The sequence below is a fragment of the Struthio camelus genome, chromosome 2, assembly GCF_040807025.1.
Source record: "Struthio camelus isolate bStrCam1 chromosome 2, bStrCam1.hap1, whole genome shotgun sequence".
NCBI classification, from domain to species: domain Eukaryota; kingdom Metazoa; phylum Chordata; class Aves; order Struthioniformes; family Struthionidae; genus Struthio; species Struthio camelus.
In genome coordinates this window covers 102,985,038-102,995,835 of record NC_090943.1, presented here as the reverse complement: position 1 = coordinate 102,995,835, position 10,798 = coordinate 102,985,038, and the positions used below count along the sequence as shown (strand labels likewise).

Genomic DNA, 10,798 nt, shown 5'->3' with positions numbered 1-10,798 from the left:
AATTTAGTTGAAGCTCACTAAAAAGTCCACATCTGCGAGTAAGTGGGAAGGCAGGGCACAACAGAATCACACACACAGACATACATATACACAAAGCGTGAATTTGGAGACGCTGTTTGACTAGGAAACAAAGCTAATGGCAAAACCCTAAAACTACCCTATGTAGGACATCATAGAAAAGAAAAATGTGGAAGATGCCTTGTGTTCGTTTTCATGAGCTTATAAAGTAATTGGAGCTAGATTTACACAGGTATATAGGAGCATATTAGGAGTCAATGCCTCTAAGCCTTCCAACACACCTGTAACAGTCAGGCAATCAGAGCCTAGAGAGAACCACACAAAAATGTTTCCAGTGAAAAATGAGTCATTGTAATGCCCTAGATAATCAGATCCGGAAGAAATTTATTTTCTTCTAAAATAAACACAAAAGCTGCTTTTTAATTATATGAGATGTGACACAAGTCACCAAGTCAAGAAAACACCACTGAAATATCCCTGAATCTGTGCCCATACTTCATTGTTACACAGGGATGAGGAAGGCTTGCTATTTGGTTATAAATTAAGGCCATATTTCCAAGTTACTTTTGAATTTCCTGACCACTGCTCAGTTGCAATATATCTAACTGTTCAAATTACCTGCCAAGGAAAATAAAACAGAGGTACCTCAGTATTGGAACAAATCAGCAGTGTGTCTACATAATGTTCAGAATAAATGCTCTGAAGATGCAAAATCCTCTTAATGCATGTAGCATTGCAGGAACCCCATAGTTAGTTTTGCTGGGAAGGAGACAAGTGTATGAGCAGGGATCCTCTTCCTGTGTACTACAACAGGCTTTAATATTCCATTCTGTTCTGTTCAGCACAAAAATAAGCCCTGAAGAATACATGTCACATATTTACTTCTGAGAACTTACCAATAAATGTGCATTTTTCTGTGCTCTCTTACCTTTCAAATCATTAAAAGGTGCATGCAGGTTGAAAAGTTCCAAAGTTTTGCCATGAGTGATAAAACTTTGCTGAATTTATTAAACGTATATTCTTGTGAAATTTTCACCAGAACAACCATGCAACATTGCATTCACCTGTGCGCTAAAGTAACAAGAAAGAAGTGGCCAGGCAAACCAGCAGAAGAGAAACTTGGAATCACTGAAGTGGCCCATTGGAAGCCTACTCCCTTGTGGAGTTGTATCTCATCAGGCTCTTGTGTTGATTGCTTCCAGCAGCAACATTTGGGTTGGCACATGGTGCCAGTGAGTCAGCACTTTTAAGTTACACTTGAGAAAACAAGGAAAAAGAGGAATTATGCTGGTTTCAATAATCGGTAAGGTAGCCAGCATCATAATGTAAGGGCCCACATTTTAGAGCAAACCAATCACCTCCCCACTCCCGCCCAGAATTCCACCTTGTTTTCTCAAATTGTCAATCCATAAACCAGAAATGGACCTGCTTCTTCCTGCCTAGCATCTTCTACCCTGCTTGCATATGTGCTTATGCAGTAACAGGCATCAATAATGAAGTGGGATTACATTCCACTGGTTTAGAGCCTGAGCACAGCCTTGGGTGGGGCTGCTGCAGAATTAGCTCTTAATAAGGTGTCCAGTTTATAATCTAGCAGGGCGATGAGCAACTGGCTCCTAGAATGAATAGCTCTTCTGTATTACCATCTCCTGAGGCTGGCTGCCTGGCCAGCCTGCCTCATCCTTTTCTCTGGCTCGCAGATGTTACACTTTTCACTAACTTTTTACTGTTTCCCAGACTGGAAATAAAAAGAGGAAGGAAGACAAGAAGTATCCACCCGTATCTGGTTGGAGACTGCAAACTATGGCAAAATGAACAAACTATCCGCTAGCTTAAAAGGAAATAAAACCCTGGTATTCACTTATTCCAAGAAGGCTTAATTTCAACCTAGAAAATGCTACTCCCAGGGACTGTCTTTGTGCCAAGAGATGTCTTTATAAGGAATGCTCTGTACAACAACCCCAGATATGTGGGACACGAGGCATTAAAGCATGTAGCTGATGGAGAGAGGAAGAACGGTCAAAACACCGCAAAGCACAGAAGATAAGCAAAGGGATGGGATTCCCAGACGAACGCTCCCCTTGGTTTTGTCTTAAATCTCTTCTGCTAAATGATGTCTGGTTACTCCGCAGAGGAAGACGAGCTTAATAAACCCATCCTTTTAACAGCCAGATTGGCTGCCCCGGATGTTATTTTCAACGTGGACAGCCCCAAGTTGTAACAACTGTGTTATCTATCGAGATGACATTTTTCTCCTTGCAGATCCATATGGCCACAAGCGTTTTCTTCGCGGGGAGCTGGCGTTTATCAGGCAGAGATAGCCAGCCTGCAGGACAAACAAAACAAAAATTCACACAAGCGCTCCAGTAACAGTGAGCGGCTCGCTGCTGCCAGGCCTCTTTTAGAGCTTGGAGAGGGGCCTAACATACAGGAAAGAGCTCTGTTTTGGTTTGTGTCTTTCATTTCTCTCTCACATTCTTCCTTTTTTCCCCCCCTCCCTGGGTTCATTGCACAGAACAGCACCCTCTGGTGGCACAGACAAATCACGCCACATCCCCGAACTTCACGCACAGGGCGTTTTTCAGGACGTGGGCCTGATCCTCGTTCACGGGGGCTCCTGCTAACGCCGGCTGCGCGGGCAAAATGCCTCTCGACATGGGAGTAAGTCACACGTGTAATTCTGTAATCTCTCTTGGCATTTATAAACGTTAAAAAAAAATATCCCCGACGTAAAAGGGCATCAGGCTTATTTTTTGAACAGGAAGGTACAGTTTCATCCCTCAAATAATTGGTGGCTTGTAGCTTCAAGTAAAACGTGTTTGACTTTGGCATAAGCAGGATCCAGATTATGGGAGAGGGATTAGAAAAGAGCGAGATTTTGTTTTTTATAAAATTCTTCTAAATAGTCTAAATTCAAATAATCTCTGTGAAGTGCCAGTGCCCTGAACAGTATTTTAAAGAAACATCGTAACTTACTGGACAGGTAAGAAACAACGATTCACTGATAACAAGCACCAGTCCTCAGCTGCAGAAAGAACTTTAGGACGAATTAGTACGTTGGTTCTGCAAACACTTGCAGTTCGATCGAGCGTTAATTTCTCCTTTCTCCAACCTCCAAAGTTACTCTCCACCCAAAGATTCACCCTGCCCCAAGAAAGCTGTAGCAGAGCCTCCATAAAATGCTGTATCTCCACAAAATGCGTTTAATAGACTTCCTTTCCACGGTGACCGTATAATCTCACCTCTCACAAAGCACGAAGCTGTAACGCACTACGTTCAAGAATTCCTGCCATTGCACGCATGCTCCTAGGCACCTTTATCCCTCCTTTCTTCCTGTCTCTACACCAGTACTGCATTGTGTAGAACAACTCTTCCCTGTTTTCAGTGCTGAAACAAAACAAACAGTTATTAAATACAGCTCCATGTGAAAACTCATCATCATTCTGTGCTTCCCCTCTTGCCAAAAAGAAATGAAAGGTGGTACCAGCAGCCACCTGATCAATCTTTGTCAAGGGAGGTGGGCGTCTGGCTCCTTGTAGGATTTTTATAATAGGAGTCTGTCTCCAGGACCATTGTTTCCTCTGCAGCAGGATGCTGTTTTCAGGAACTGATTTGAGCTGAACTCCTAAAGATCACAGAGAAAGAAGAAGCCGGGAGCGTGCTCTCGACTTCCTGGAAAAGACACCCACGGTGCTCTTACAGTCTTCTGCAACTGCAGTCTGTCCTCACTGGGCGCTACGACTCATCCTAGCACTTGCCATTCCCGTGGGCTCAGAGGTCACGGTGGAGTGGTCCGCAGCTGGCCGAGGGAGCCTACTAGCTTCAACACTGACATGCGCAGTGTTTTGAATTAATAGTTTGATCAACAGCCACATCGTGGTCTGTGAGAAATGCTAAGTGTTACTAGCAATCTGTAGGTCCAAAATGTTTGGGGGGCCACTGTTCTGTCCTCATCCTCATTGGGTCTTTGCACTGGGAGGAATGCATGGGATGGAGAACACAAAAGGACATACTAAACTGGAGTACCCATTAGGCCACTGAAAAAAAATGAAAACAAGATGTCAACAACTTCTATGGGCCTAATTGTTTCTTCTCAAACAGATTGTTAGCTTATGTGGATCAGGGTAGCTCTACTGAGTAAACCAAAGAATGGAAAGCAGGAGGGGGATAGCCTTGGGTTCAGAAAGACACAATATGGGTCTTTATCCGTAGCAAAACCACTGCTTGCCGGCTTCCAAGGAGCATTAACTTGTTGCCATCACCCACCACCAGCACGAGATAGGGCCACTAAGAGAGATGAAAGGACACAGGGTGGCAAATAGTAAAACTGTTTCTGCAAACACTGTCATGCAAGGCCACCTAAAGAATCAGGCCTTGACTCCCTTCCTCTGCAACTGCTGTTCTTGCCCTGCTGCTAAGCCCTATCAGGAAACTGAACCACACAAAACTAAGCTGATTAAAAGACAGAAATTGTTATTTTCTGAGCTAAACTGCTGCCTTGATATGATCCACCTCACAGCCACATGTGCTCTGGTTTAAATAGAAGAGAACAGGTATAAAGAAAATAGGACTGCTTCTTTCAGCATCAGCGCCATCTTGAAGTGTTCGTCAAACTGCAGCCTCATCAAATGCTGGGAAATCTCACAAAGAGCAAAAAAGAAGAAAGCCATACTTTAACCTTAGCAAAACTTCAAACACAGACAAAGAACGGGCAGTGAGCGAGTGGTGCAAAGGCACCTTGTCAGATTTCTCCACTGGACCTTCACGAGAAAGAGGTAAAGCATCAAGCACAAAGGGCAGCCTGAGTTCTCCAAACACAAAATCAGGACAAGCCAAATCCTGTCCAATTGCACAACATTAAAGAGTGATTCTGTGCTCCCTTACCTTGTGTTAAGGGAACAGCAATGTTCTGACCTGCAGTGATTTATGTGTAGTAAATTCATGCTCATAAACAAGTGAGAGGAATCAAAATCTCATGCCCTACTCCTTTCCAGCAAAACCAAACTCTTTATGGACAGGCAACATTCAGCTGAGCTTGCTGTGAAGGAGGTCATGTTTATCTTCATTTGATTCCAATGAAAAGACCAAAACAGGAGAAACGATACTCTAAGGGCTCTTCTCCTTTGCATCTGCAAATAGTGTTACAAAAAATAATTAATTACTTCGTATGCTTTACAAACATTAATTAATTTAGCCTGATGTCTCCCCAGTTAGACAGGTGTTATCCTCCACTAAACACATGAGAAGGCTGAGTCAGACAGAGCTGGCCCTGTTTTTCTCAGTAGCATCTGATTTTCAGTGCACTTCTGCATTTGGGCAGCTTCTGTTAATTTGGGCTAGAGTTGTAGGTGATTAATACATGTGAAAGAGAGATTTGGGAATCTCAAGCTACAGGACTAAAATAAAGCCCATGTTTGAAAATGTGGAGCTAAAGGACTTTACCCATGGCTAGGCAAAACGGGAAATCGGTTGCAGAATCAGGGCAATAAGCTAAGTCTTCACATTGCTTGGGGCTTGTCTCCACTAGAAAGGTAGAGAAATAATGTAAATTTGCAGTACGCCAGCAACTCCAGACTGACTCCCAAGGTGGACCCTTTAGTGTTCACTGCTTTCAAAGAGCAAACGTTCACCCTTCCATAAATTCATCCCTTCCCCCCCATACACACGCAGACCCACTTCTCACTTACTGTCGAATACCATAGCTTGTTGCCACATTGTAAACTGAAAGGTGATGGTGACAAGAGAAGGATGTGGTGACTCAGGAGGTAGCAATAAGAAAGCCAAGGGTAAAGTTTCACTTTGATTTCAGCAGAAAACTTCCCCATGAAGATGCTCTTGGTTTGCAATCAACTATGAAGTAGCTTGCCTGAGTTTCACAGAGGGGTAAGCTACCTCACGCTTAGCATACATAAAGATTACATCTACCCAGTTTTATGACAGACACAGACGACCCAAGTAGCTGCCCCTGTGGAGCACGATGCCAGCCCAAAGGAGGAGCCACATGGCTTTGGGCTGGAAATAAGCAACGCATCTCTCCGCAATAAACCATAGTCTAATGAAGTCCACACAGGGGGCTGGGCTGCAGGCACACACACTGCCAAGCTAATGTGCTGGTGGAAAAGGTTGTCCTCCCAGCCTGTGGTTTTCTTTCCTTCAGATCTGCTTTGTTGAACTGTGCCTGAATGCTTCTTAGATTTTTTTCTGTCGGAATGAGGTGGGTTAGCACATGCCTACTATTTCAACTTTATAAGCTCCCCCACTGAAACAAGATAAGAAGTGCTCACCCAGCCATGTACACCCTGGATCTGAAGCAGCAGAAATGTTTAGCAGCAGGTACAGCTGGAGACTTCTGCCATGGCCTATATGTACATCTACTGCCTTCGTGCATGGTGACTGTGTCCAGGAAATTCATACTATGGCTTGTCACATGCCAGCTTTCACATGGAGATGAGCCTGCTGCTAATGTATTAGGCTTGGATAACATTTTAAATATTGCAGGCATAGCTTTGCCATTATTTACATTCTCAAATCAGTCTGATACAGCTTAATTGGCAAAAATCACAGCGTAGACTAGGCCTGCCAAAACTAGCAGGTCCAAAGGAGGACATTCAACACATCCCAAGCTGGACTAAGTATTTACAGGCTAGGATTTCTGGACGTCAGCCCATCTGTACTGAGAAACAATTGCAGTTGTATGCTGTGAATGGGTACAGTGCAGTGAGGATAACAGTCGAACTCAAAGCGACCACACGGTAGGTGCATACAATACGGAGACAGGCGTAAGGTTGCTTTGTGATCGCAGATTTTAGAGGAACAGGAACACCAGAACAGATTTAACATTGTTTTTGCCACTTCAGGCTGTGGATGTAGGTTCGTTCGGGCTGAAGCAGAGCACCATGGTGTAGCTCCCCCTCATCCCTCACACACCCGTAGAGACACTTACACCTGCTGTCCCGTACCACTGAATCAAGTGTTTGTGTAGCTCAAAACAAGATTTTTAAAAGGATGTTAGGGTTAAAAAAAAAAAAAAAAGATATGCATCCTCCTAAAAAGCTTTTTTTTTTTTTAGGTGGATTATTTCACAGAACTGGCTTAAAGGGCAGCTCCACAAACAGTTGAATCAGCACAGCTGATGAAACGGTAACCTGTGGCAGCCGAGAATGAGCCGACAGAGATGCACTTTTCACTCAGCTCTAAACTGGAATAGGACCTGTGACTGTAGCCCAGCTTTCTACCAATACTTTCCAAAGGGCATGTTTTGATTTTTTTTCCCTCAGGTTTCCTAAGGAAATGAAGTTTATGTAATTCCTCTGTCTGTCAGTCTTCCTGTAATCCCTTTCAAATCTGCTGCTCAATCTCAGTCAAATTTGAAACAGGGTTGAAGTCTTGAACATAGCACATCCCTCTCAATTGCTGTCTGGACAGGAGCCCAAATTAGCATCCTCTGCAAGAAGGGTAGGCAAAACTCAGCTGCCAATCAGTCCTTACACACTGTGATCCCAATGAGCCACCACGCAACCCCGGCCTAGGACTCCCTCAGAGGGGCACAGGAGGGAGGTGAAGTTGTGAACTGGACACTAATCATAGGAAGCTTTGTCAGTTTGATTGCTCACAGCCAGCCTGCTTTAATCTCAAATTTTGAAACTCACTAGATGCAGACTTCTATGTATACTTGTGTTTTGAAAAACAGCAGCCTGTCAGAAGTTCCCTCTGTAAGTTATTAAGATCTAGTTACTACTTCCAGCTCAATTCAACAATTTTTGCGTCAGACTACTGTAAAGTTACCTGTCTTAACAACACAGGTATTATAGATGTCATCTGTGCGAAAAGCGTAATATTTACATCTGTGCTGGGGCTAGGAGGTAGCACTTCAGCAATGTGACGCCTGATACTGTATTTATATTACTTAAATGCCTTGGGCAGAGGGGCTCGATACAAAGAAGAATTCCATCGAACATGAGAGGAAAGAAAGAACTTGTCATCCAGATTAAGTTATTCACTGATCTATAAATCAGAGAGGATAACTACGAGTACTGTACTACTGACTATTCCCATGTACTCCTTCTTGTCATCACAGAGGTCTTTAGTGTCCTGAAATACAGCTTGACAATAAAAATTAATTGAAAGTGCACTAGAATCATTAACTTTTTGGAGTTTCACATTTGCCCATCCTTAAATAACACTGGTTATAAAATCCTGTTTGCGCCATAATTCCTTGGCCCTCTGCCACGTGGCACGTACAGAAATTAGCAATATGTACAGCAAGGACTTAGCTGACTATAATACGAGTGCACACAGCGGACTTTTTTCTTTAGCTCAGCAGCAAAATACCAACTCAGATCTAGACAGTGGTTATAGTCCCCACGGTGTTTATTCTCTGTAATTAGCAGTATCGAGTGTGTTGTCTTTGGGGTAGTCTGATTGTTTCCACATGCACAAATACCTTCTGTGAATGTATACAGGGCAGAAGAAAGACAGCATCCCGAATGCGTACAGTGCTATGCGAAGCACATATGTTTTAAAAAATATTCTCTCTATAATTAATAAGGAGATTAGAAATCGGTCATTTAAATCTTCAAGAGTAGGGTCAGGGGAGAAAGCAAAAGATCTTCCTAGGCATGAAACAGGCCTAGGTAACAATTCCTATTAAAGTTCCTGAGATGTGGTAGGTGGTTCGTTTTTTGTTTTTTTCCTGTTTGATAATCTGCTAACCGCACGAATCTGTAGCTCACGTAGAACTGGGAACCTCGCTGCTAAGCCCGAGTACAAAGCTTGCTCCAGGCAGGAAAAGGCTGTTGATGCTATGCTGAGGCCTGGAGGAAGATGGGGCTGCGTTCGAGGTGGGGCGTGCCTGGGAATGCCACACAACATTAATCTTAGGGGCAGGTACTTGTTGAAATTCCAGTTACTGAGAGAGATGTCTGAGGTCGAGTGAGGCCTCGTCTTCACGGCTGAAAAGAGGTGTATTTTTTTTACCTCGGGGTAATGTTTCTGACCAATCCCCAGGTAAAAAGCAGCGGCTCCAAGGGACTCCAGCTTTACCCCAAGGTACGCGAGACAAGGTCAACCCCAAGCAGGGGTATGTTGCTGGCCTTGCCTATTTTACCTCATCAGCAGTAGTTACAACAAGGTTAAAAAAAAAAAAAATCCTTGAGAGCAGGAAAGACAGGCCCTTGTGTCTGTTTTGAAATAAAGGGCATAAGGAAGTGTTTTGTTTGTTGTTGGTTTTTTTTTTTTTCCTCTTGCTCTACCGCTCCTCTCTTGCGCTGCCCCACGTTGCCTCATCCTCCGCCCGGACGCGTGGCTGCGCTCCCTGCCCCATCTCCCAGCCCTTCGGCAGCACGGCCGAGGGGCGCGGGGAGCCGGCCAGGGCCGAGGGAGCGATTCCCACCGCAGCCCTCCAGCTCCTCCGGCGCCGCTGTCCTCAGGATCCTCAGCGCGCCTCTCCGTAACAGCGGTGCGCCTCGAGGCGCGCCGCGCCGTTCGGGAAACGCTGTGCGAGGATATTCCCTCACACTCCTGTTTTTATGGTTGCAGGAGGTGTCTGAATAAAGGAGATCTCCGGTAACCGTCTCAGGCCTCTCTCCGGCTCGTGGCCTTTGCGCACCCCAGACGTCATGCCTTCCCCCGCGCAATTCACCCCAGCAGCCTCCCAGCACCACACTGCTCCCTCTGATCCTTTTCGAAACCTTTTAAATACGCATCTGTTGTATTGCTTTGCTAATGATATTTCAACATCTGCTCTGTAGCGAAACAGAACGTAAAGCCAGTTTGTTTATAACGTGAACTCACCGAAGGAGAGCGCTTGACCAGGATGTTATAACCTTAGACTTTGCTACAGCAGACACGGTAAAGATCACACCTTAATATTTGCCTTGCAATACAGAAATTATACTGATGTAAAGCACCTTTAAACCTGAGCAGTTGTACTACGCTTAGTTTTTATACTGACTTGCATCATACAGTTTCACCTGCCTCTCCCCTCTACCTCTAGGAATAGCAGAGAAACCTCTTAAAACAAGCTGTTTAGTTAATAAATCTTCACTATATAGCACTACAAAGCAATACTTCATATAATAAATCCAGGCAATACATTCTTCCCTATAGCTCTTCTTGGAAATATTTTGCACTTGCTAATTTGGATGGGATTTTTGCAGGCCTACTTACAATTAAAAATCCTTTATCGAAAAAGGCACACATTGCTTACTGGTTACTGTTCATTAAACAGCATAACAGTTTATTTCAATCATGTCTTTTGACATGAGGAATGTGGATGTTACTATTTTAATAATAAGCTATCAAACAATAGGGCAAACAATCATGAACATTAATTTTCACCTGTTCTTTAATTTCTCAAAGAGGTGAAAAATGTATTTGCAGCACAGTTTTTACTGCCTACTGAGAAGCAAATATTATGTCAACCACAAGATTTGGCCATCTCAGTGAAAAATAGTACACCTGAAACTAAAGTTAGGCAGTTTTTGCATCTATTGCTATTGTCTTTCTGCATTTCATATCTTCTTGGCTGTTTCTCGCCTTCTTTTCTATTTTTTTTTCCTCATTTCCACTTAAATTAAATGTCTAAGAATGAGAATTGCACCTCATGGCATGAAACTAGTGCCACGGTCACAACAGATGCAGGGAAGTCCAGTATATTCACTTGCTCTAAAAAATATTACCAGAGGGAAAAAGCGACCCGGTGCAATCCCGTACCCCCACAAACATTCCTGCAGGTGCATAACTTTACCTAGTGTGTGGTTAGCTATAAAAGTGAACGCAG

At 43.8% G+C, this 10,798-nt stretch overlaps 1 long non-coding RNA gene across 1 annotated transcript; it reads right to left on the bottom strand.

Annotated features, from left to right (window-relative positions):
• Positions 1–332: 332 nt before the first annotated feature.
• LOC138066193 (uncharacterized) lies at positions 333–3,649 on the bottom strand. Its single transcript, XR_011139434.1, has 3 exons — positions 3,513–3,649; positions 3,261–3,405; positions 333–2,344 (listed from the first exon to the last, which is right to left on the bottom strand). It is a non-coding gene; the product is annotated as an uncharacterized lncRNA (long non-coding RNA).
• Positions 3,650–10,798: the final 7,149 nt, after the last annotated feature.